The 27,508-nt window shown below is 44.8% G+C and overlaps 1 protein-coding gene and 1 long non-coding RNA gene across 2 annotated transcripts in view; both read right to left on the reverse strand.

Annotated features, from left to right (window-relative positions):
- LOC121232787 (Golgi phosphoprotein 3) overlaps window positions 1-27,508 on the reverse strand; it is an 85,521-nt gene that overhangs the window by 32,772 nt on the left and 25,241 nt on the right. The window lies entirely within an intron of this gene.
- LOC121232804 lies at window positions 526-16,430 on the reverse strand. Its single transcript, XR_005931694.1, has 4 exons — window positions 16,252-16,430; window positions 9,862-9,866; window positions 8,127-8,132; window positions 526-535 (listed from the first exon to the last, which is right to left on the reverse strand). It is a non-coding gene; the product is annotated as an uncharacterized LOC121232804 (long non-coding RNA).

Genomic DNA, 27,508 nt, shown 5'->3' on the forward strand with positions numbered 1-27,508 from the left:
CCAATGAAATAATGATAACTTGAAAAATGCCTATTACATAAAATATGGAGTATAGTGGAAATTACAAATCAACACAAATGTGGCAATCAGCACAAACTACAGCACAGATTTTTCAGCTTGAATATAGTAAAACAAAAGGCAAAAGTTTTCAAGCAAATATTTGGAACAGCTACTATTATGTCATTTAAATCCTTTGAAAACATATATTTCTAAAACTTGATGCATGTTATTGTGATGGGTTGACCGTGGCTGGATGCCAGGTGCCCACCAAAGCCGCTCTATCACTCCTCCTTCTCAGCTTGACAGGGGAGAGAAAATATAACAAAAGGCTCATGGGTCAAGATAAGGACAAGGAGAGATCACTCGCCAGTTACCATCACAGGCAAAACACACTCAACTTGGGAGAAAAAAAATTAATTTAATTTATTACCAATCAAATCAGAGAAGGGTAATGAGAAATAAAAAAAAACAGATCTTAAAAACACCTTCCTCCCACCCCTCCCTTCTTCCCAGGCTTAACTTTACTCCTGATTTTCTCTACCTCCTCCCCCATAGGGGCACAGGGGGACGGGACAGGGGAATGGGGGTTACGGTCAGTTCATCACACGTTGTCTCTTGCTGCTCCTTCCTCCTCAGGAGAAGGACTCCTCACACTCTTCCCCTGCTCCAGCATGGGGTCCCTCCCACTAGAGACAATCCTGCACAGACTTCTCCAACATGAGTCCTTTCCACGGGCTACAGTTCTCCATGAACTGACCTAGCACGGGTCCCTTCCACAGGGTGCAGTCCTTCAGGAGCAAACTGGTCAAGCATGGTTCCTCCACAGGGTCAAAAGGACCACCAGAAAACCTGCTCCAGCATGGGCTTCCCACGGGGTCACAGCCTTCTTCAGGCATCCACCTGTCTCCAGCATAGGGTCCTCCACGGGCTGCAGGTGGATATCTGCTCCACCATGGACCTCCATGGGCTGCAGGGGGACAGCCTGCCTCACCATGGTCTTCGCCACAGGCTGCAGGGGAATCTCTGCTCCAGTGCTTGGAGCACCTCCTCCCCCTCCTTCACAAACCTTGTATCGTGGTTTAACCCCAGCCAGCAACTAAGCACCACGCAGCCGCTCACTCACTTCCCCCCTACTCAGCGGGATGGGGGAGAGAATCAGAAGGAAAAAGGTAAAACTCGTGGGTTGAGATAAGAACGGCTTAAAAGAACAGAAAGGAAGAAACTAATAATGATAATAATAATAATAAAATTACAATAATAATAATAAAATAATTGCAATAAACAAAACAAGCGATGCACAATGCAATTGCTCACCACTTCACGACCGATGCCCAGTTAGTTCCCGAGCAGCGATCCCCCCCAGGCCAACTCCACCAATTTATATATTAGGCATGACATCACATGGTACGGAATACCCCTTTGGCCAGTTTGGGTCAGCTGTCCTGGCTGTGTCCCCTCCCAACTTCTTGTGCCCCTCCAGTCTTCTTGCTGGCTGGCCATGAGAAGCTGAAAAATCCTTGACTTAGTCTAAACATTACTTAGCAACAACTGAAAACATCAGTGTGTTATCAACATTCTTCTCATACCTAACTCAAAAACATAGCACTGTACCAGCTACTAGGAAGACAATTAACTCTATCACAGCCGAAACCAGGATAGTGTCCTCCCCTTATTCCATACCATTTACATCATGCTCAGGTCCCATACTTTCCAATACATACCAATTAATCACCATCACCTTTCCTGTCCTTTGAGATACATATAGATATATATATACACACACATATACATATACACAAACACACAGATGCAGAGGGATATCATTCCCTTAGTCTATGGCCATCCCTATAAAACGCCCATTGAGTTCATTTCGTCCGTGACGTTGGGCTCCATCTGTCATACCAGTCTTTCTGGGCAGGAGGAATGGTGTGAAGCCCTCTCAGTCAGCAGAGCAGGATCGGGCTTCGGTACCGTGTGGCAAGTGGGTGACATTGGACGCAGCAGGAGGATGGTGTGTAGTGTTGGATTGTTGCATGCTTGTGATGGTCTGACAAATTATAGTCAATGTCTCAAACATTCGTTAAAGAACTTTGGTGGAGAAAACGGCCTCTGTAAAAATGCTGGAGTTTTGTGAACAGGACAACGTGGCCGGAGGAGAGGGCCCCCCAGAGGGTGGGACCGCGCTTCTCCAAAGCCACAATCCTTTATCTTAAGTGACCAGGAGAAGGAGCACAGTATATGTGCCTGCAGGAGGAGGCCCCACGGAAGATGGGACTGTGCTTCTATCTTAAGCGGTCATGCCAGCAGAAAAAGAGAGGCAACTCCGCAATGAACCCCCCCCCAAAGCTCACCGACCGATTCCAGAGAACCCCAGGAATGGGACTGCGCATGTCAAGACCATCAACTAACACACTATAAAAGAAGGGAGAACAAGTTCTCAGTGCGCGCCCTCTGGAACTGGATCTCTACGCTGGCTGGACCAACGCTGGACCCAGGACTGGTGAAACCCTTTTCTTCTCTCTTTCTTTCTTTCTCTTTCTCTCTCTCCCTCTTTTCCTTCTCTCTTTTCCACAGTCCCTACACCTCATCCTTTTAAACATAAACCATTGACCAAGTCTGAGACTAGGAGTGGATCTAGCCGCCCCTGGGCTCCTCTTTGAGAAGGAATCCAGAAAGCAAGGGGGTCTGCTCTGAACCTCGTGACTCAACAGGAGGGCTCTCCTTCTGATAAATTTCATGTTCCTTTTTCCATTTCTTTTTCTACACCTCCCTTCTCTTTTCAAACAGTGGCTTAACGACATGTTGCAAGGTTCATATTAATAAGTTCACTTGTACTTGGGCAAGGTTAGCTAGGTTGAATAAATGTTGATTGTTGTTTGAACTCCCCTGGTGTCGTTTCACCTTAATTCTGACAAAGGAAATCCATGAACCTGAGTCGCTCCAACTTTGGGACGCGACATCTTAATTGGCATCATGGACAGGATTTCCCTTGTTGGAAGGGAGTTTCTAATGGGATACCGGACCTCCACTCAGAGAACGAGCGGGGAGGATCTGGGAAGGATCTCTCAACAAGTCGGGAGAGATCCGAGCAGCGGCAGACACAGGGGCCCGGGAAATATCTGTGTCTGACTGTTCCCCTGTTTTAGAGAGGCTAACTGCCTATACGGGATTTCCCTTGTTGGAAGGGAGATTCTAACAGGATACCGGACCTCCACCCAGAGAACGGGCGGGGAGGATCTGGGAAGGATCTCTCAACAAGAAGTCGGGAGGGATCTGAGCAGTGGCAGGCATGGTGACCTGGGAAACATCTGTGTCTGACTGTTCCCCTGTTTTAGAGAAGCTAATTGCCTATAAAGCCCACCCTTCCCCACAAGGAGTAGCCTGGGCACGAGACCACTGGCATGACCCAAAAGCCATTGTAGGAAGAATTCAGAAGCTAGCAAAAGAAGGCAGGTTTCGCCTGGGAAAAGGGAAGGCTGTTGCATGTGCAGTGTTAGGGGCCGCACTTGTAGCAGCTCAGGAAGACAGACAGGAAACAATGAGAGCTGAGCAGGCAGATAAGGAGAAGATTCAGTCCCTGCAGGATTTAAAGTCCTGCAAGAGCAATTAACTGCTGAGCGTAATACAACACAGCGGCTTCATGCTGCCTTGTCTGATGCATTAGATTGGGAAAGAATTTTGCGAGCCGAGGCAGACGAACAATCTGACCCGGACTTAGACCTGCAAGGTCTAGAGGTAGTTCAGGTGAAACAGCAAAAATCTTTATACCCAAATCAAGAGTTAGAAGGTACCAGAAAAGTTTTTTACCCTGAGGATGAAGGGATAGCAATGAGGCCATTAATTAAAACAGAAACCATAGACAATGGCCAAAATGGCGGAGCACCACATGTGACCATTAAGACGATACCATATTCCGCCACTGAATTATCTAAAATTCAGGAAAAGTATATCCAACTAGCAAAGGAGACCGAAACAGGATATGTGTGGAGGGTGTCATTAACCGGTGGCGACCGGATTTTATTGTCAGAAGATGAAGCCCAAGGATATTGGGGGCCTGGAGTGTTCCTAACTACCGATGATCCTAGGGAACCATGGTCTCTGACGCAGCAGGCAGCTTACTGGGCAGGGGGAATAGACCAAATGGAACGAGGAGAACCAACACGGATAGACACCCCTTCTATAAATCAGTTAACTGAGAGCTTACAGAAAACTGTTTGTCTCCAATTAATGCATGATAGGCAATTAGTGCCACAACAGCCCTCTCCGATGTTAAATGCCAATCCCGATAGAATGACTCCTCTAATCCGAGGTTTACCAGATTCTTTGAAATCATATGCTGTCCAGCTGCAGGATAGATTATGCAATGCGATAGCACCTAGAGGAGGCAGGCGGAATGCAGGAGAGACCCTGACCTGGGGAGAAGTGGCACAGGAATTGATTAAGTATGGCTGGAGAATGGGTCTCATAAGGGAAGAAAGCAGGGCTAAGGCTGCTATCTGCCGAATAGAAGGACCTGGCCGACCTCCCCCATCTAAGACTGTAAACACCAAAAAGCCGTATGGGGGTCAGCGGAACTTGTTGTGGGCAGAAGGGATAGAAAAGGGAATTCCCCGGGATGTGATGGATGGCTTGCCCACCTCTGTCCTAGAAAAGTTGGTCCTAGGGTGGAAAGACAAGAACAAGGAGCCTCCCCATACTGAGTTACACATTCGAGGCTATAAAGGGGCGAATCCACAGTTGCTGGCAACTCCCACTCCCCAAACGCCTACTGCCCCAGAGGAAGGTATTACTATCTGCAGGACGGGAAACTAGACAGGCCGTCCCCAGTAAGTGAGCCGGGGGACGGCCAGTGGGTTTATTTAAGGAGGCTCACTGAAAATAAGACAGGAGACCTGTTGATTACTTTTCCCCTTGGTCCCTTTAAAGACCCCAGTAACTTTTTTAGTTGACATGGGTGCTCAGATGTCAGCACTCCGGGCAGATGTTGCTTCCCGCAATGGAATAATTGCAGATAAGAAGCAGATATGGGTCACAGATGTTTTCGGAAGCTCCCAACCACAGCCGACAGCTAAAGTTAAATGCTGGCTGCCAGGGGATTCGTCCCCCGTTGAGGTTACTATGATACTAAGTCCTCTATCCACCAATATTCTAGGACTCAACCTCTTAAAGGGCCAGCCGTGGGTAGACTCTAAGGGAAGAGAATGGAAATTTGGGTGTCCCGCAATCTCTGTGAGGCTTTTGCAGTCTGCACCAACTCTCCCCCCTTCAAAGATAGTTAATGTCAAGCCTTATGCTTTGCCTTTGGGAGCAAGGGAAGGGATCACTTCAGTGATAACTGAGTTATGGGAACAGGGGATAGTTACTCCTACGCACTCATCCTATAATTCCCCGGTATGGCCGTTCCGGAAGCCAAATAGAAAGTGGCGACTGACAATTGACTATCGACACTTGAACGCCAATAGTGGCCCATTAACATCTGCAGTCCCCAATATAGCAGAATTAATTGCAACCATACAAGAACAGGGTCACCAGATTTTAGCAACCATTGATGTGAAAGACATGTTCTTTATGGTTCCCTTGCAAGAAGCAGATAGGGACTGCTTTGCCTTTACCTGGGAAGGTGTACAATATACATTTACACGACTTCCCCAAGGCTATTGCCACTCACCAGCCATTGCTCACTATGCATTGGCCCAGGAACTAAATCAGATCACTCCTAAAGATGGAGTAAAAGTATATCAATATATTGATGATGTGCTAATTGGAGGACCAGATACCACTGTGGTGGGGCAAACCCAGAGAGAAATCATTAGTCACTTAGAGAATTTAGGGCTCCAAATTCCTGCCAAAAAGGTTGTATTGGGTCTGGCTGAGATGGAGTTAATAGTCCCCATAGCAGCCCTCATAGAACTGTGCTCTGCATTAGTAGCTAGAGAGGTGTTGATAACACACCAGTGTTTTGGCTACTGCTGAGCAGCGCTGGCACAGCATCAAGGCTGTCTCCCCAACATTTTTGCCCCCTCCCTCAATGGCAGGCTGGGGCAGGGCAAGATCTTGGGAGGGGACATAACCAGGACAGCTGACCTAAACTAACCAAACAGATATTCCATACCATATGACGTCAGCTCAGATATAAAAGCTAAGTAAAGGGAGGCAGAAGGGAAGGCATTTTTGTCTTCCGGAGCAACCACCACGCGTACTGAAGCCCTGCTTCCCAGGAAGTGGCCAGACATCGCCTGCTGATGGGAAGTAGAGAATAATATCATTTGTTTTTCTTTGCTTTCGCACGCGACCTTTGCTTTCACTTTATTAAACTGTCCTTATCTTGACCCACGAGCCTTTTGTTATATTTTCTCCCCCCTGTCCAGCTAAGAAGGGGGAGTGATAGAGCGGCTTTGGTGGGCACCTAGCACCCAGCCAGGGTCAACCCACCACAAAGGTGCAACTCCCATCACCTGAAGTAAGATTTTTAGGTATCTGGTGGAAAGGAGGGACTGTGTGTATACCTCCCGAAACCTTGTCCACCCTCGAACAAGTAAAAATGCCTGAAGATAATTAAGAATTACAGCATGCCCTAGGCTTGCTAGTGTTTTGGAGAAAACACATCCCTGACTTTTCTATCATAGCTTGCCCTTTATATGATTTAACCCGTAAAAGAACTGTTTGGGACTGGACATCTGTCCATAAAGAGGCTCTGAAATTATTAATTTTTGAAGCAGGGATTTACCAGGCCCTAGGGCTGATACAGCCAACAGACCCACTCCACATGGAATGGGGTTTTGCAGTTCATGGGTTATCTATACATATGTGGCAACGTGGACCTGAAGGTCCTACTCGTCTTATAGGGTTTTTCTCATGTAGCTTTAAGGATGCTGAAAAACGGTATTTAGTCTGGGAGAAGGGACTCTTTGTGGTTAACCTAGTCTTACAGGAGGCTGAGAGAATTATACGGCAGCAACCCATCATCTTGCGAGGGCCCTTTAAGATCCTGAAACCAATATTGGCTGGAACTCCTCCCCCTGTAGGAGTAGCTCAACAAGAAACAGTAAGGAAGTGGTATGCCCAGTTAGACCACTACTGTCACACTAGACAGACAGAGGAGGGAACACCCAAAATGCTCCAAATACAGGATCCCCCTTCTGATCACCCAGATACAGAACCCCCCCCATCGTACATCAAAGTGGCTCCTGATTTCAAACCCCATTTAAAAAACATGTGGTTCACTGATGCTTCCGCAAAAAGGGAAGGAAAGACGTGGAAGTATCGAGCAGTAGCATTACATATTGATTCAGGGGAGCATGTGATAACTGAGGGAGAGGGTAGTGCCCAAGTAGGAGAGTTAGTTGCTGTGTAGAGCGTAGTCGTTAAGGAAGCTGAGACAACAGAACCAATACACATTTATACTGACTCCTATGCGGTGTTTAAGGGATGTACTGAATGGTTACCGTTTTGGGAACAAAACCAATGGGAAGTAAATCAAGTGCCAGTCTGGCAACGAGACAAATGGGAAGAAATACTGAATATTGCCAAGCAGAGATCTTTCTTGATAGGCTGGGTTGCTGCACACCAAGCAGGAGATAACCCGGCTCACCTCCTAAATAACCAAGTCGATTCTTTAACACGTCTAGCCAGTCTTGCCATCGATGGTGAAGCAGAAAAATGGGAACACCTTCTGGAGTGAAGCGTGGCCATTCAGGGAGTAAAGACCTGTACAAAGAGGCTATTAGTAGAGGATGGGCCGTTACACGAGAATTATGTAACACTGTTATTTCTACATGTGGTCAATGTCAAGTTCGTTTGGAAAAATATAACCCTTTAAAAGAGCAACCCCTACATTTAAGGACAAACAAAGGTTTATGGCAAACGTGGCAAATTGACTATATCGGCCCCTTTTGGGTATCAGAGGGAAAACGATATGTGTTAGTAGGAGTTGAGGTAGTATCTGGACTAACACAAGCTGAAGCTGTATCCAGAGCCACAGGAGAAAATACAGTGAAAAGTCTTAAAGTATGGTTTAGCTGCTTACCCAAGCCTCAATCAATTCAATCTGATAATGGGAGCCATTTCACTGCTGGAGTGGTGCAAGAATGGGCTAAGGGTGAGGAAATCCAGTGGGTTTTTCACACCCCTTACTACCCTCAAGCTAATGGTATTGTGGAGAGAACAAATGGACTTCTAAAACGAGCTCTGAGGCCCCATGACCCAGGGTGGGCCTCGCGAGTACCAGAAGCAGTATACCGAATCAATAGCTGGTGGGGGGCAAATGGCTGCCCCCCCGACTCCTAGCGTTCTGTCCCATACCTCCTTCTATTGTTCCAGGGACAAAAGGTGGCAAAGACCCTGCACACTTACTCCACTACGCTGGACAACCAGTATTAGTGGTACTGCCCACTGTGGGGCAAGTGCCCCTAACCCTAAAGACGCCCTTTAACCTTTATTCCCGGGTGGCCACAGATGCCCATGTGAAGGAGCATCATATCAATACCTGATGGATTGTCCCATCCTTCTAAGTGGGCCTTCATGTCCTGAATTAAAGTTGTTCCGATGTTAAATGGCTGATGGGAATATGTTTTTTTCTGTATCCCACTGGCTGGATTCTAACAAGCATATCAGTTAAGATGCACAATATAACCCCAACCCTCTACTATAGTGCTAAGACCATAGCTGTTTGATTGCTTGCTTATGTTTTTGTTACTTTTGTATTTCTGACTAGTGATGCTGTGTTGACTTCTCAGGATTCCTGAGTTGGGGGGAGGACATGGGGAGCTTTGCAGCAGACCGCATTGGAGTTCTTGCAGTGGCACCTATGCCACGCAAGAGCAAGAGGTTGCTATAAACTTATTAGCCTTTTTATGCACAATGAACACATTCTGCTGATCTATGGATGCTTTAATCAGAGCAATTCCAGTCAAGAGAGCTTGAAGTTTAAGGCTAGTTTGTATGCATCTATAATAAGTAATACATCCTGCACATGGCCTGTATGAGGTTGTTTTACAGAAGCTGCACGAGCACCTTGGAGAGTGCACCTCAGCCTCTCGGATGGATCCCAACCACTAGCAGCACTGCTTGACATCTCCTCCAATACCATCCCTCTAATGACTGTTTATTTTTGTATATATTTTGCAGGTTATCAGAAGCCCACGGCAGGACTTATGTTCACTTGATGAGTGGGCCATTACCTGTATTGTTTGTTTGATTTTGTTTGTGATATTTTTATGGTACAACAGGGAAAGATGGTTTGGAACTCCTTCCTCCTTGCCTTTCTTACCTTTGGGGCATCCGGACAAGGAGAAAGGACCTCCAATTTAGCTTGGGAAGTGATACAAGGATTCATACATGTCTGGAATAGAACGGATCAGGGGATCTGTATTCAGATTCCTACTTCTGCCGAGCAGGGGATTAGATTCAGTTTGATATCCATGAGGCTCAATATTGGAAAATATAATATGAGCAATGGCATTATAGGGTTAGTAGATGCTCCGTTTGAGTATCAATATCGAAGTGATTATACCTCTTCTGGCAGATGGTGGTGAGATGAAGCAGCCTTCTATGAGATCCCTTGGAACACAGGGTGGCCTGACTTAATAAACAAAACTTGTAAGCGATGGAGATTGGAGGTCAGTCACGAAATTGGTATTAGTCATAGCCCGCCATGTCCTCCAGGATTCAAGGAAGTCTATTCCAAACGATTCCCACCTTCTCCATCCTGGTGGAGAATAACAGGCTGCCCTTCCTATCACAATATATCTTGTAATCTAGTGCCCTTTTGGCCTGCTTCCCTGGAAATTACCCCTTTTGCATTACAATATAATGTAAGATGGGATTCAGCTTGGTGTGTTCACATACCTGACAGGAAGGGACAATATCTTTTAATGAATAGCGCCCACACTGCTTGGGGATGGTCAGTGAAACACATGTTAAAAAACCAACCTCTTCACTTATTAAAGAAAGAATTTGTGGGCACGCCCAACCCCAATGATGCCCATTTGTTAAACTGTACCCACATTATAGATTGTACCACAGGCGCTGGCAATCCCATCGAAACATGGATCAGTTTGGAAGTTAGAACCTTAATTCAAGATATGTGCACCTGTTGGGGATATCCTAATTTTGGATACCGAAACCAAGATAGCCAATGTAATCAGATCACCAATAATGTTAATATCTGGCTAAAATGTGGAATTCCCATTAACCACTTCCCAAGACATAAGGTGGGAGAGGATAATCAAATACCTCGGGGAGACGCAGCTACTTGTCAAAACGCTTTGTATGCTGCCCCTAAGGGGACCGTCTGGGGGTGCTCAGATGGGAAAATGTACTCGCACTTGAATGTTATCAAACAGGCTGGATTGCGGTGTGGTTTGGGAATTCCTACTATGTGTCCCAGGCGAATCTTTGAATATATCACACCACCTAGTCACAGGAAAAAATGAGAACTTGATGACCCAAGTAGCACCCAGAAGTGGATTCAAAGCATTCTAAAACCCAATTATTATACCTGGGGACAGAAGGTATCATTAGAGCTAGAAGCATTCTTTGCACCATCTGGGTTTATTGTTCGGCACCAATGGGTGCTAGAAAACCTAACTTGGCAAGTACATGTATTAAGTAATTGGACTCGATATGCCTTTGGGGAACTAAATCTGCAAGTGCAACAGGTATCAAAAATGACATTGCAGAATCGTTTAGCCTTAGATATGTTATTGTTAAAAGAACAAGGTGTGTGTGGTATGTTAAACTTGAATGAATCCAAGTGTTGTATTACCATTCATGTGGACACATATTTAGCTAACATCGGTCAAAAGAGCATTCCAGAGGCCTTTAGAAGACCTTGAACAGAATAAACAAGACTAAAAAAGATGCCAATTAGAAGAACACAGGTGCGCATTCCACGATAAAGGGAACTTGGCACAAAGAACCTCAATTCGGCAGTTTATCTTGACCAATTAGACTGAGACAAGTTTCGCGTGTTTTAATTGGTATAACCAATTATGTCCTATGTTTATGCGCGTGTACAGAGTTAGTATAACCAATTATATCTTATGTTTATGCGCGTGTACAGTGTTGATATAACCAATCATATTTTATGCTTGTGCGCGTGTACAGTGACTTTGCAGAATATGTGACTATAAGTATGAGTGTGTTTTAGCAATAAAGTGTCGTCTGTTGTCTGCTCTCAAGATTACAGGCGTCCGTCTACTTCAATCTCCTCAAATGGTGACCCCGACGTGATTGCGGGCCGAGAAAACACTGGAATTGCTGGAAGTGCGTCCGGAGGAGACTCTAGCCAAACGATCGTCTAGCCAGCTGGACTGAGCGGACAACTTTCTCCCGGGAGATCAATCACCTGCTCGTTTGGAAGTAAGGTGAGCGGCTAGAAAGATTAAAATGGGTGCCCAGATATCTGTGGAAGAAGGGGCAATTGTACAAATGCTTTCGCATATCCTCTCCATGAGAGGAGTTAAATATGATTCAAATACTTTACGTATGATGCTGAAATGGCTTAAGGACCATGGTGCCCCCACTTCGAATATAGAAGTCTTTGAAATTAAAAATTGGGAAGAAATGAGAAAAGTAATTTGGGACTTGGTATCGCGTGGGGACGTGAAGGCTCAGAAAATCTCCGCTACGTGGAGACTGGTGCTGGAAACGTTGAAAGCCCTTAAGGCAGAAAAGGAGGTGGCTGCTACTGTAAAAATTTCAATTGAAAATACCCCGGAAAAAGAGAAAAGTGTGTGTGGCGAGGTGGTAAATAATTCGGACAGTGATGAGCAATTAAACACCGAGGGAGATGTCATTAATGGAGACAACGATGAACCTTTAAGTAACCTGTCTCTCGAGCAGAGACCTATCCCCTCTGCACCTCCCTATGAGGCAGCTACATCCCCAGGAGAGGCTATAAAAAAACGATGGAAGGACATAAATGATAAAATGTTAACTGAAGGTCTAAATCCTGTAGCTTTTCCAGTTACAGTCAGGCAGAATGCCCCAAACGTGTGGCAACCTTTCAATTGGAATTTAATAAAAGAAGTACGGAAAACAGTAATGACTAATAGACTGTCTGCTCCGTTTAGTCAGGCATTATTGGAAAATATATTTTCTGGTCAAATTTTAACGGACTTTGACTGTACACAATTGGCTACTATGATTTTAACCCCGACTCAGCGTCTATTATGGAAGGTGAAATGGACAGAATTATGTGATTTAGCAACACTAAAAAATTTGGACCGCCCAGAAGGAGATCCACGATATATGATCACTTCTGCACAAATGATGGGGACTGGTGACTTTGCAGATGTTAATAGGCAAACAAGGCTACCGGTGGAAGTATTACAAGAATCAGCTTCCTTAGCTCTGAAGGCAATGTTAACCTTGCCTGAAGCCGGAAAGCCACAACAATCATTTACAAGTGTAAGGCAGGGTAATACGGAGCCTTATATGTCCTTTATTGATCGTCTACGAGATGCTATTGAAAAGCAAATAGATAATGTTGATGCCAAAGAAGCATTGATAATAAAATTGGCCGTGGAAAATGCAAATGCAGACTGTAAAAAAATACTACAATCAATGCCAGGAAGAGTGACGCTAGTAGATATGATAGAGGCCTGTAACAAAGTTGGGTCTTTGGAGCATAAAACTACATTAATGGCCAATGCTTTTGCTGTAGCCATGTGAATGGATACAAAAAATGTTAAGAAATGCTATAAATATGGACAACCGAGACATTTACAATTTCAGTGTAAAGAGGGGCGAAACAAACTGGAAGTTGAGCCTAATATATGCCCTCGTTGTCATAAAGGGAGACATTATGCTAACAAATGTAGATCTCGTTTTACAAGTGAAGGTGTAGCTCTGCCACCCCGAGGTACTCAATCGCCGGGAAACTACAAGAAGAGTGCGAGGAGCGGTGCGATGACCCCAACAGCTCCGAAAGGATCCTGGAACGGCGCCAAGAAGGATGTCTGGCAGAATTGCCAGCCCGAACAGCTGGAAGTGCCGGAGTGGATGTCTCAACAATAGAAACCATCTCCCTATGGAACTCTCAGGTACACTGTGTGCCAGTAAACGCACAAGGACCATTAGGTAATGGGCTTAGTGCCCTGTTGTTGGGACGGTCTAGTATAACATTACAAGGAATTTTTGTGCTTCCCGGGGTGATTGATGCGGACTACACAGGTCGCATTTATGCTATGATTTGGACGCCGTCTCCACCAGTATCGATACAGGAAGGAAGCAGAATTGCACAGCTAGTCCCTTTTAAATCAAATGTACCATGTAAGGTTAATAAGCAGCGTGGCAATGCAGGGTTTGGATCTACGGGATTAGAAGCTCAAATTATGTGGTCAATGGAGATCAATAAAACAAAACCTAGTATATCAGTAGAGTTACAAAATGCAAAAAACAGGCCAGAAAAAATAAAATTACAAGCATTAGTAGATACTGGAGCAGATGTAACAGTTCTGTCATGGGAGGACTGGCCTGTTACTTGGGAGCTTTCTGAGATGGATTCGAAACTGTTCGGTGTGGGAGGATTATCAAAAACTCGACAAAGCAAATATATGATTCAATTGATTTGTCAAAATTCAGTTTCTTATATCAAACCTTATGTAACCAATATCCCTATGAACCTGATAGGTAGGGATGCATTAAGTCAAATGGGATGTGTGCTTAGTACAGGAGACAATTTTGTGGCGCGGCCATTGACAGGCGACCATGCCTAAAACTAAAATGGAAAACAGAGGAACCGATTTGGGTAGATCAGTGGCCGCTGACTGAATCTAAGGTCGCCATCCTGAAACAGTTAGTACAGGAGCAATTGGAACAGGGGCACTTGGTGAATACCACGAGCCCTTGGAATACACCAGTTTTTGTCATTCCAAAAAAATCTGGGAAATGAAGACTGTTGCATGATTTAAGAAAAATAAATGAAGTAATGGAAAATATGGGAGCCCTTCAATTAAGGTTACCCACGCCTACTATGATTCCACAAAGATGGAACATTTTGATTATTGATTTAAAGGACTGTTTTTTTACAATATATCTAGACCCAAAAGATGCAGAAAAATTTGCCTTTTCTATCCCCACCATAAACAAACAGGAACCCATGGAACATTATCATTGGGTAGTTCTGCCACAAGGAATGAAAAATTCTCCAACCATATGCCAATCCTATGTATCCCAAGCTCTAAAAGGGTTTAGACAACAAAATCCAGACTTGATTATTTATCACTATATGGATGATATCTTGATAGCAGGGAAAAGAGAGTTATGTGAAAAGCTCAAAGAATTGACTACACAATTGTCTGATTTTGGTTTAAAAATAACACCAGAAAAGGTACAAAAAATGCAACCATGGAAATATTTAGGCTGGAAGATTTTAGAAAAAACTATAGTTCCACAAAAACTGCAAATTACAGACAAGATTGAAACATTGAATGATGTGCAAAAATTACTAGGGACAATCAATTGGGTTCGAACGCTGTTGGGAATAGATAATGAGCTTTTGACCCCTTTATTTGAAATGTTACGGGGCAACACTACCTTAACGGCACCTCGACAATTAACCCCTCAAGGTAAACAAGCATTACAACAGATAGCAGATATAATATCCCAGAGTCAGGCTTTTAGGATTAAAGAAAATCTTGACATTAATCTTAGCATTTTAAACCAAGAAAAACAACCCCTTGAGATCATATATCAATGGGAGGGGAGTCACAAAGACTTGTTAATAATAGAATAGATCTTTTTAGCTCATCAAGCCCGAAAAACCATATTTTCTCGAATTGAAATGATTTCAGAATTAATTATAAAGGGGAGACATCGGATTATTGAGATTTGTGGACAAGAACCACACACGATTGTTGTTCCTTTGACTCAAGGATATTTACAATGGTGTCTACAGAATAGTCTAACTTTACAAATTGCTTTTGCAGATTTCAAAAGAAAGATAGATATTCATCTTCCTGCACACAAAATGTTTACCTTGCTACAAAATATACAACTAGAAGAAAAAGAATTGTGTGCAGAGTTACCTACTGATGGTCCTACAGTATTTACGGATGGCAGTGGAAAAACAGGAAAGGCAGTAGTAGTTTAGAAAGAAGGTCAGGTATGGAAAAATCACATTGTCACATGTGAAGACTCCCCCCAAGTGGTGGAACTTCAAGCTATAATAGAAGTATTTAAAAAGTGGCAAAATGTTAAGGTCAATATTATTGCTGATTCTTTATATGTGGTAAGTGTAGTAAAACGCTTAAGACGGGCTTATTTGAAAGAAATTGATAACATTACATTGTTTAAAAAATTTAAGATGTTGCTATTTCTGTTAAACCAACGGACAAAGTGTTATTATATAATACATGTACGAAGTCACACCAGTTTGCCTGGATAGATCACAGAAAGGAATAAACGAGCTGATTTACTAACTAATCCTGTATGGACTGGGCCACCCCCCAATAAACTTCTACAGGCATGTGGAGCTCATAGTTTTTTCCACCAACCAACAAAAGTATTAACCAAACAGTTTCAAATTTCTATAACAGATGCCAAAGCCATCATTCAATCCTGTGCTGAGTGCCAGAAATTATCTGGACACGGAGATGGCGCTGTAAATCCTAGGGGTCTGCAATCCTTGCAATTATAGCAGACTGATGTGACTCATGTACCAGCTTTTGGAAAATTGCGTTTTGTTCATGTTTCTGTTGATACATATTCCTTGATGATATGGGCCACAATACTTGCGGGTGAAACAAGTCAACATTTACAAACACACTTATGACAAGCATTTGCAGTAATGGGTGTCCCGGCCCAGATAAAAACAGATAACGGACCATGTTTTATAACACAACAGACTCAGGAATTTTTTCAGCAATAGGAAGTTACTCATATTACCAACATTCCTCATTCTCCCACAGGTCAAACTATAATTGAACGTACTCATAAAGTATTAAAAGATTTTTTGGAAAAACAAAAAACAGGGGAATTGGGGGAACCTCCTTCAAATAGACTCATGAAAGCAGTATATGTGATGAATTTTTTGACCCTGCGTGGAGAGTCAGTTGTTCCCCCTCTAGTTCGGCATTTTCAAACAATGAATAGTGGGATTCAAAATATTGATAATGGGTGGAAAGTCTGGGTTAAAAATATTGAGCGCCAGCAATGGGAAGGACCTTTTAAAGTAATAACGTGGGGTTGAGGTTATGCTTGTGTCATTACAGAAAATGGGCCAAAGTGGATTCCAACTAAATGGACGAAACCTTATGCTGAGATTGATATGGAACACACTGACTGTAGTAAGCAGCATGACAGTGACACCGGTGATTGATCCACATCGTTTAACACCGTGGGACAGTAAGAATGTTTGGGTGACACTGGCTAAAGCTATTAATCAAACCTCTTTTTGTGTGTCTTTTACTCTTATGTATTTTATTAGGTATAATGTTGCTTTTACTGTGTTTAATTATTATAACCGCATCGCAAAGCCCATGAACCAATTAGACAGGATGCCTATGACTCGTGCAGCACGCCTGGCCAGCGAGCGTATGCGTCATAGGCTCCCCATGTTCAACCGAGGCGAATTTTGACACCCGCTGGCCACGTGTGCTGAAATCCGTTCCTCTGCAAATGTACAAATACCGGGATTTTCCGAAGAGCATCGGGTTGGTGTACGGCAAGGCCATCGTTGCCTCTGTGGGGACGCCCACATAAAGCTGGCACCTACCGACTACTGGGCTGAGTTCGCGGAACAAGACAGATTGGTGTAGTCTTAAATCATAGGTTAAGATAGTTTTGATTTATCTCGTAGTGGGTTTTTTGTATTTTAATTTGTGTGCGTTGTGTGTTGCAATGTGTTTAGGAATTAATTGATGGATCAAGTAAGGCTGTGTTGATTAACAAAAAAACAAAAAAGGGGGAATTGTGGACACATATTTAGCTAACATCGGCCGCAAGAGCATTCCAGAGGCCTTTAGAAGACCTTGAACAGAATAAACAAGACTAAAAAAGAAAGATGCCAATTAGAAGAACACAGGTGCGCATTCCACGATAAAGGGAACTTGGCACAAAGAACCTCAATTCGGCAGTTTATCTTGACCAATTAGACTGAGACAAGTTTCGCGTGTTTTAATTGGTATAACCAATTATGTCCTATGTTTATGCGCGTGTACAGTGTTGATATAACCAATCATATTTTATGCTTGTGCACGTGTACAGTGACTTTACAGAATATGTGACTATAAGTATGAGTGTGTTTTAGCAATAAAGTGTCGTCTGTTGTCTGCTCTCAAGATTACAGGCGTCCGTCTACTTCAGTCTCCTCACATTCATAATGCCACGACCCCCATTGAAGAAGCCCGGGCAAAGACGAAAGAGATTGCTGATCAAACAGCTAAATTATTTCAATCAATGTAGCCAGCTGACTGGTTTGATGGCTGGAGTCCAAACTCATGGCTACATTCCATTTTGGGATCCTTGGGACTGACGGGATGGGGAAAATAGCTTGTAAATATTGGACTTATGATATTAATTGGATTTACATGTTTAATAGCAGGCCTTGCCATAGTAAGATGTATGATTAGCCGCTTGCTATCCTCAGCTGTCTCTCTCTCTTCTCCTACTGTCTGCTATATTACAATCACCACAGAAGAAGATGATATGAATGAGAATCAAAGTCCAGCAACTGTTTGAGCTACGGGGTGGTGTGACGGTCTGACAAATTATAGTCAATGTCTCAAACATTCGTTAAAGAACTTTGGTGGAGAAAACGGCCTCTGTAAAAATGCTGGAGTTTTGTGAACAGGACAACGTGGCCGGAGGAGAGGGCCCCCCAGAGGGTGGGACCGCGCTTCTCCAAAGCCACAATCCCTTATCTTAAGTGACCAGGAGAAAGAGCACAGTATATGTGCCTGCAGGAGAAGGCCCCACGGAAGATGGGACTGTGCTTCTATCTTAAGCGGTCATGCCAGCAGAAAAAGAGAGGCAACTCCGCAATGAACCCCCCCCAAAGCTCACCGACCGATTCCAGAGAACCCCAGGAATGGGACTGCGCATGTCAAGACCATCAACTAACACACTATAAAAGAAGGGAGAACGAGTTCTCAGTGCGCGCCCTCTGGAACTGGATCTCTACGCTGGCTGGACCAACGCTGGACCCAGGACTGGTGAAACCCTTTCCTTCTCTCTTTCTTTCTTTCTTTCTCTCCCTCTTTTCCTTCTCTCTTTTCCACAGTCCCTACACCTCATCCTTTTAAACATAAACCATTGACCAAGTCTGAGACTAGGAGTGGATCTAGCCGCCCCTGGGCTCCTCTTTGAGAAGGAGTCCAGAAAGCAAGGGGGGCTGCTCTGAACCTCGTGACTCAACGGGAGGGCTCTCCTTCTGATAAATTTCATGTTCCTTTTTCCATTTCTTTTTCTACACCTCCCTTCTCTTTTCAAACAGTGGCTTAACGACATGTTGCAAGGTTCATATTGATAAGTTCACTTGTACTTGGGCAAGGTTATCTAGGTTGAATAAATGTTGATTGTTGTTTGAACTCCCCTGGTGTCGTTTCACCTTAATTCTGACAAAGGAAATCCACGAACCTGAGTCGCTCCAAATTTGGGACGCGACAGTGCTGAAGTCAGTTCTGGTTCCATCGCTACTGTGCTTTGCTTAGTTTTATCAAAGCTCATTCTTGCTTGGCCCAAGTAATTCTTACTGAAACAACATGGATATAACATGTTACAATTCCAGTAATGATAACATACAGCGGCAGGGTTATATAGCAACTAACATCATACAATTTAATTCATTGGCTATTCTCACGTAAAATCAAACCCCCTTGAGGCACACATCGGACTTCCCCATCCTTTCACATCACCCACCAAGCGCACCCAGGTCCTTGACCAAAAACAATCCCATGAATGGGTTTGCCTTTGCCTGAGGCAGGACTAACCCAGACTGTCTTCCCTAACATACTCTTCATGCACATTACAGGGACTTTATCCCCTTCTACAGTATGTAAAAGTTTTGACTGGGCAGGGCCACCCTGACAGATCCTCTGGTGTTGACTAACCAGGTGGTCTTTGCGAAATGTGTATCCCAGTGTTTGAAGGTTCCACCACCCATTGCTCTCAATGTAGTCTTTAACAGTCCATTGTACCGTTCAATTTTCCCAGAGGCTGGTGCATGATAGGGGATATGATACACCCACTCAATGCCATGTTCTTTGGCCCAGGTGTCTACGAGGTTGTTTCAGAAATGAGTCCCGTTGTCTGACTCAATTCTTTCCGGGGTACTGTGTCGCCATAAGACTTGCTTTTCAGGGCCCAGGATAGTGTTCCGGGTGGTAGCATGGGGCACAGGATATGTTTCCAGCCACCCAGTGGTTGCTTCCACCATTGTCATGTCCAGCCCTCGATCACGAGCCCATCTATATGTTGCATCTCTTCCCTGATGGCCTGAAGTATCATGGGCCCACTGAGCCATAAATAGCTCTCACCCTTATGTTGCCAGTCCAGGTCCACCTGAGACACTTCAACCTTGGCAGCCTGATCCACCTGCTGGTTGTTTTGTTGTTCTTCTGTGGCCCGACTCTTGGGTACATGAGCATCTACATGACATACTTTTACAACCAGATTCTCTAGCAGGGATGCAATATCTTGCCACAGTGCGGCAGCCCAGATGGGTTTACCTCTGCGCTGCCAGTTGCTCTGCTTCCATTGCTGTAACCACCCCCACAGGGCATCTGCCATCATCCATTAGTCAGTATAGAGATAGAGCACTGGCATTTTTGTCAATCAGCAATATCTAAAGCTAGCTGGATGGCTTTCACTTCTGCTAACTGACTCGATACACCTTCTCCTTCAGCAGTTTCTGCGACTAGTCATGTAGGACTCCATACAGCAGCCTTCCACCTCCGATGCTTTCCCACAATGCGACAGGACCCATCAGTGAACAGGGCATATTGCCTCTCATTTTCTGACAGTTCATTATACAGTGGGGCCTCTTCAGCCCGTGTCACCTCCTCCTCTGGCGACATTCCAAAATCTTTGCCTTCTGGCCAGTCCGTGATCACTTCCAAAATTCCTGGGCGAATGGGGCGTCCTATGTGAGTCTGTTGTGTGATCAGTGCGACCCACCTACTCCACGTGGCATCAGTTGCATGATGTGTAGAAGGGACCTTCCCTTTGAACATCCAGCCCAGCACCGGCAGTTAGGGTGCTAAGAGGAGCTGTGTTTTAGTACCAACCACTTCCAAGGCAGCCCGAACTCACTGCCAATATCTCTTTTTCAGTTGGAGTATAGCGAGCCTCAGATCCTCTGTATCCCCAACTCCAAAACCCCAGGGGTCGGCCTCGGGTCTCCCCAGGTGCTTTCTGCCAGAGGCTCCAGGTAAGGCCATTCTCCCCCGCTACGTTGTAGAGAACATTTTTAATATCTTGTCCTGCCCAGACTGACCAATGGGCTACTGCATGAACAATCTCCCATTTAATTTGTCCAAAGGCTTGTTGTTGCTCAGCGCCCCATTTAAAATCATTCTTCTTCCAAGTCACTTGATAGAGAGGGCTTACAATCAGACTGTAATTTGGAATATGCACTCTTCAAAAAGCCACAACACATAAGAAGGCCTGTGTTTCCTTTTTATTAGTCGGTGGAGACATAGCTGCTATTTTGTTGATCACGTCCATTGGGATCTGACGACATCCATCTTGCCATTTTATTCCTAAAAACTGGATCTCCCGTGCAGGTCCCTTGACCTTACTTTCTTTTATGGCCAAAACCAGCTTTCAGAAGCATTTGGATTATTTTTTTCCCTTTCTCAAAAACTTCTGCTGTGTTGCCCCATACGATGATGTCATCAATGTATTGCAGGTGTTCCAGAGCTTCACCCTTCTCCACTGCAGCCTGGATCAGTCCATGGCAAATGGTGGGGCTGTGTTTCCACCTCTGCGGCAGTCAATTTAAAGGTGTACTGGACACCTCTCCAAGTAAAAGCAAACTGTGGCCAGCACTCTGCTGCTAGAGGGATTTAGAAAAATGCATTAGCAACGTCAATCTTGGTGCACCACTTGGCTGCCTTTGACTCCAGTTCGTATTGAAGTTCTAGCATATCCGGCACAGCAGCACTCAGCGGCGGCGTGACTTCATTCAGGCCACGATAGTCAACTGTTAGTCTCCACTCTCCATTTCACATTTGCGCTGGCCATATGGGACTATGAAAGGGTGAGCGAGTCTTGCTGATCACTCCTTGGCTCTCCAGTCGATGAATCAGCTTATGGATGGGAATCAGGGAGTCTCGGTTGGTGCGATATTGCTGCCTGTGCACCGTTGTGGTAGCAATTGGCACTTGTTGTTCTTCAACCCTCAGCAACCCCACAACCGAAGGGTCCTCAGAGAGACCGGGCAAGGCGGACAGCTGTTCAATTTCCTCCAAGGCAGCTATACCAAAGGCCCAACGGTACCCGTTTAGGTCCTTGAAATACCCCCTCCTGAGCTAGTCTATGCCAAGGATGCACAGAGCCTCCGGACCAGTCACAATGGGGTGTTTCTGCCATTCATTCCCAGTTAGGCTTACTTCAGCTTCCAATACAGTTAGCTCTTGGGATCCCCCTGTCACACCAGAGATACAGATGAGTTCTGCCCCTTTATCACTTGATGGCATTAGGGTACACTATGTGCCGGTGTCTACTAGAGCCTTGTACTCCTGTGGGTCTAACGTGCCAGGCCATCGAATCCACACAGTCCAAAAGACCCGGTTATCCCTTTTCCTCTACCTGGCTGGAGGCAGGGCCCCTCTAATTCTGGTCAGAGTATCCATTACTCACTTCTTGTAAAATCGACTTAGAAGTCCCTTCAAGAGGATCAGGAGTAAGATCAGCCTTTCTACTCTGTTTGGAAACTGGAGTGGCATTTTTCCTGGAAGAATCCCCTTTTGTGGTGGTTTTTCCTTGCAACTCATGTACCCGTGTATCTAGGGCTAAGGTAGGTTTTCCATCTAAACTTCCTCGTGTCATCGCCACGGTCACGCAGGTAAAACCACAGGGCACCTCGTGGTGTGTACCTTCTATATCCTCTCTCTTGGGCAGAGGAACGCTCACTCCTAATAGCCGAGACATTGGTCCTTACAAGCGGGGAGTGGGGCATATCCTCTTTGAATTGTTGGAGATCCGGGACAGCTTCTCCACAGCCGAGATGCAGGCTTGCAGGGAGGAAGAGAGATTTTCTTTGTACAGCCAGAGTTGGCAAGCCATTTCATCCACCGTCGGCGCCTCTTCGTCTTTCCAGGTCAGTACCGCCAGTGGGTTGGCATAGGACGATGGTGCGCTCTGTACAAACTTCCGCCACATGGGTCGTGCGCACTGGACTTCGTCTGGATCTTTGGGTAATTGTGCATTGTCCGGGTCATAATAAATTGTCTCTAGCATGGCTAATTTCCTCAGATATTGGATACCTCTCTCCATGGTGGTCCACTTGCTTGATTGACATATAACATCTTCCCTAAAGGGGTACCTTTCCTTCACGCTTGACAGGAGTCGCCTCCAGAGGCTGAGGGCTTATGTCCCTTTTCCAATTGCCTTGTCAATGCCACCTTCCCTGGAAAGCGATCCCAGCTGCTTGGCTTCCCTACCTTCTAATTCCAAGCTATTAGCCCCATTGTCCCAGCATCGGAGCAGCCAGGTGATAATCAGCAGCCAGACGGAATCTTTTCGTATATCCCTCAGGTCACTCAGGGATAGGGATTGGGTGATTACCTCTGGTTCTGCCTCTTCCTCCTGTTCCCGTGATGGCCCTGGTTCATTTTCATCCTTCGCTAAGCAAACTGGTTTTATTTATATTTCTTCTTCTGTATGGGGCAACTGATACTGGCACAGGTTGGTTCGCTGGTTCAGCTGCAGTGCCTGTCGCCGGGGTCGGAGTGGCCGCAGTGCCTGTTGCCGGGGTCGGAGTGGCCGCAGTGCCTGTCTCCTTGTTCTTAAACGCAGGGACCTTCTCTTCCCCTTGAGGGTACTGAGTAGTGTTGAACAGGGCTCAATAGGCATGGGCCAGGCCCCAGCACATTGCAGTGATTTGCGTCTCCCTGGAATTGTCGGGGTGACAGCATACTTTTTCCAAATGTTGTACTAGTTTTTCAGGATTCTGCACTTGTTCAAGGGTGAAGTTCCAAAACACTGGAGGTGCCCACTGCCCTAGGCATTTGCCCATGCTACCCCACACACCCTGCCACTCATCATTATCCAGCCTCGGGGTGATCTTCTTAAATAGTTGTTTAACCCTAAACAAGACCTGAACCACATTCAGGAACATGCTAGTTCCTAGCAATAGGACCATGCTGGTTTCAACATTGCAAGCGTATTCTCAAATGCCATTGTAATCAGACTGGAGGAGAAGGGAAAGGGGAAGAAAGGTGTCTTGCCCATAGATTGGCTATCCGAGGAGGAAAGGTAAAGGGTGTAATTATTAATAGTTTCCCACAGATGGCACCCAAAGTAAAGAGGTGACGACAATGCTGAGTGCAAATACCAGATTAGTCCCACGACCGATAACTTTATCATACCATAAGCCAGCATTACGCAGTACATCAAAGCGAAAACGTAAATCCACCTCCCACGGATGATAAGCAGCAGCACAGGGACTACAAGCAAGTGAGGTGATACATAACAGAACTCTAAAAACGAGCGCCACAACTCTAAGAGCACATAAATCAACATTGTGACCAGCGACTATTAAACCAATATAACGAATGCTTGTAACAAATTTGTTTTAACAAGCTCTGGTCAGGTCTGTCATTATCTCAACCCTTCGTGCCCTGCGTTGGGCGCCAAAATGGACTGTCATGGTGTGCTGGTGCATTTCTTCCCCCTCTCCAGGCTGATTCACTAACTCAGGAAGTCTCACTAGGCCTTAGCATAAGTGAAATGAGTCGGGCAGTTAAGTGACCCTTGACCGTGCCAGGAACTCTTACACAGCTAAGACAGGGAGATATGCTGTGTGTCTCAAGGACTCCTTCTGCCCAGCAGAGGCGGGGGACAGGAGTAGAGATAGCCAGCTCTCTCTCATAACAACCTTGAGACATTAGTTCTCCCCTGACAATCTTGGAGCATCCCGCATCTGTGTTTTAAGTTATTCTCAGACAGCCTCAGACCTTTCCTTATCTGCACATGAAATGGTACCAGTGCATCTGGGATTCCAGCAATTTGTTGATGACTAAAGTCAATCATCTCCCGAACCTATAAACAGTGGTACTAAGTGATGCCCTTTGAGCTCTCCTGGACTGCAGCAGGCTGTGACTAGCATCTCCCTCTGAGTGGGACGCCTCTCGGAGCTCGCAAAACTTTCCTGTTTGCGAAAATCAGAGGTCTGTCGCTGAAAGCTGACATGACCTGGGCTGATACTCTCCGCTCCTTGAGGCTTGGCCCTTTGCTCATTGAGAAAGATGCCGAAGTGTTCGAAGTGAATCTTTTCACTGACTTCAAGGGGAATTTTTAACAACTATATCTCTTTTTCTCTCTCTTTTACTCTCTTATATGTATACCTCTTAGTGTCTTTATGCATGCGTGTGTACTAACCTGAATAGTTTATAGCAAGTATATTGTAAGTTATTACTTTCAAATTTATACTTAAATTACGGTCATGAATTTTATTCAACTGTGAATGAATTTTAGGCTGCTATTATACTCATAATCCCTTTAGATATAAACCATTGACCAAGTCTGGGACTAGGAGTCGATCCAGCCGCACCTAGACTCCGACAGGAGTTTAGAAAGCAAGGGGGCCTTCTCTGAACCTCGTGACTCAACAGGAGGGTTTCCCCTACCCTTTTACTCTATTAGACATAAACCGTTACCCAAGCCTGAGACTAGGAGTCGATCCAGCCACACCTAGACTCTGACAGAAGTTTAGAAAGCAAGGGGGTCTTCTCTGAACCTCGTGACTCAACAGGAGGGTCTCCCCTACTTTTCCACATTCCCGATCTTTGCACAAATCACAAGAAATTAACTCTAACTCAATTTTTCTTTGTATATTCCTCTTTTTTTAACTTATTACGTTTTCAGTCCCTATATACATAAGTTTAGTCTGATTCTAACTTAATTTTCCCGAGTGCATTTCATCCATGTACTAAGTAGAGTGAACCTTGCCAACGAATTCTGTGAAGTCGCACTTTTATATAAGTTTCTATTAAATAATTTTCCTATTGCTAAGACAATTGGAGGTGATTCTTTAAGCAATCCGAACCCCTCTCTCCTCCCCCGCGACAAATTGGCATAGTTGGCAGGATGGCAAGTAGTATCACTGATTGCTTACTAAAACAAGGAATTAGTCTGAGTCCCAAATTTTCTGATGAATGGGTTCATGATAACTGCCATGACTGGAAATCCATGGAAGAAGAGCTGAAGTCAGCCAGGGGCAATGTAAAGGATGGAAAAGGAAAGGGAATCATTTGCAAAATGTTAGGCACCTGCTTAGAAGCAGCCTATCAGTTTAGGAATAAAAGTGAAAAAGACCTAAAGGAAGAAATGGAAGGCAGAAAAGCATCTGAATTAATACTGTCCTTGAAAATTAAGCAGCTGCAGAAACAGTTACAGGAAGAAAAAGAGAAAAAAACAGAAGTTAGAGGAAAAGGTTGAAATGATGCTTATGGAAGCTCCCCATCCCCTTGACATCGTACAAATTAGAAAACTAATTGTATCCCCTGAAAAATGGGATGGAAACATATGGGGCAACCCTGATGCTAACTATGCAAAACAAAATAATCCTCCATTACCTTTAAACCCCCCTGAATACGAGGCCAGGCCCATCATAAAAACAGGAAACCACTGGACCTTGGGGTGGAGCAGGGGATCGTACTCGAAAAACAACCCCATTTGATCCAATTCAAATGGCCAATTTACAAGAATGCTATGACTGTAAGCCAGGTGCAACTGAAACCAAATACCTATGGCGAGTGTGTCTAACTGGGGGAGATAGAATCTTACTTAATGGAGATGAAGCCAACGGATTTTGGGGACCTGGTGTCTTTTTAAATGCTGGACCCACACCCCCAAATGATCCCCACTCGATAACAAGTAGAGTGGCATATTGGGCTGGTGGAATAGATGTTTTAGAGAGAGGAGAGCCTCTATTAATACCCATCAAATCCTTGAACGAGCTCTCTACAGTTATTACAAAAGCTGCCTGTATCCAGGCCATGCATGAACGTGACCCTCTTAACGTTCCCATATCAGCAATTGTGGATCCTGACATGCTAAAGCCTTTAATCAAGGGAGCCCCTGCTATGCTTAAACCCTACCTCATTGCAAAAAGAGATGAAATCAGGAGAGATGCAAACTTTAATGCCCTTTTGGCCATAAGAGAAGCTGCTGACAACAAGGAAGAGGCCCTAGTGCAAAGAAATCTCCCTACCTGGGCTACATTAATGCACAACATCATAAATCATGGGCGAGAAATGGGATGGGACTATCTATCAGGTGAACCCAAAAAGACAAGTTGTAATGTTAGGTAACTTAAACAATCAACCCAAGATAACCCCCCAGTACAGGAACCCACTGATCACCAATCCAGAACTCAGAAGTGTAGAGAATTATACAGTCAAGCATTGTTACTCAGTATCCCTAGAATTGCAATTCAAAGACAAAGTGCCAGTGCTATTCAGAGTCTAGTTCATACATTTCAGAAATATAATGATGACACTCGGAAAGTAAATGCTCCAAATACTCAGACACCAACTCCTCCAAGAGGGAGTAATAACCCTTTTCCTCCCAAAGATTCGGAAACAAAAAACTAGTAACGCCCAGACGATGATTGGGTCTGTCAGTCCGGCAAGTGCAATCTTATCAATGGATTGATAACAATGGCCCATACATTTTGATTCTAATTGGTCCTCGACAACAATTAGTAAAATTCCTAATAGATACGGGAGCGCAAATTTCAATCGTAACACAACATGATGCTGAGAAGCTGAGTGTACGACCTGGATGGCAAAGAGTTAGAAATCACTGGAGTAAACGGAGCCAGTGTTCTGTGTCAAACCGCAAAAGTAAATTTATGGCTCCCAGGTGAGAAGCATATGTTATCTACTCACTTTGCTATCAAGAATCACAATGAAAATATTTTGGGCTTTGATGTTTTGAATGGCCGAACCTAGCACCTGCCAGATGGTAGTATGTGGTCATTCGGTTCAAACCCCAACCCTGACAAAAAACAGGAGGCTACAGCGTGTGTACTCCGTGCAGCCCCTGCACTTCCTGATTCAAAGATCACTAATGTGCCACAATACCCGATTTCTGCTGCAGCACAAAAGGGAATTTCAGAAGTAATAACAGATTTAGAGAAAAGACAAATCATCTCTACAACTCATTCCCCATATAATTCACCCATCTGGCCAGTCCATAAACGGGATGCGAGGTGGCGTTTAACAATTGATTATCGGCGCTTGAATGCCAATACAGCCCCGTTAACAGCTGCTGTACCAAACATTGCAAACTTAACAGCTACTCTGCAAGCAGCTGTACACCTGTGGATGGCGAC

This window comes from Aquila chrysaetos, chromosome W (assembly GCF_900496995.4).
Source record: "Aquila chrysaetos chrysaetos chromosome W, bAquChr1.4, whole genome shotgun sequence".
In the NCBI taxonomy this organism is placed as follows: Eukaryota; Metazoa; Chordata; class Aves; order Accipitriformes; family Accipitridae; genus Aquila; species Aquila chrysaetos.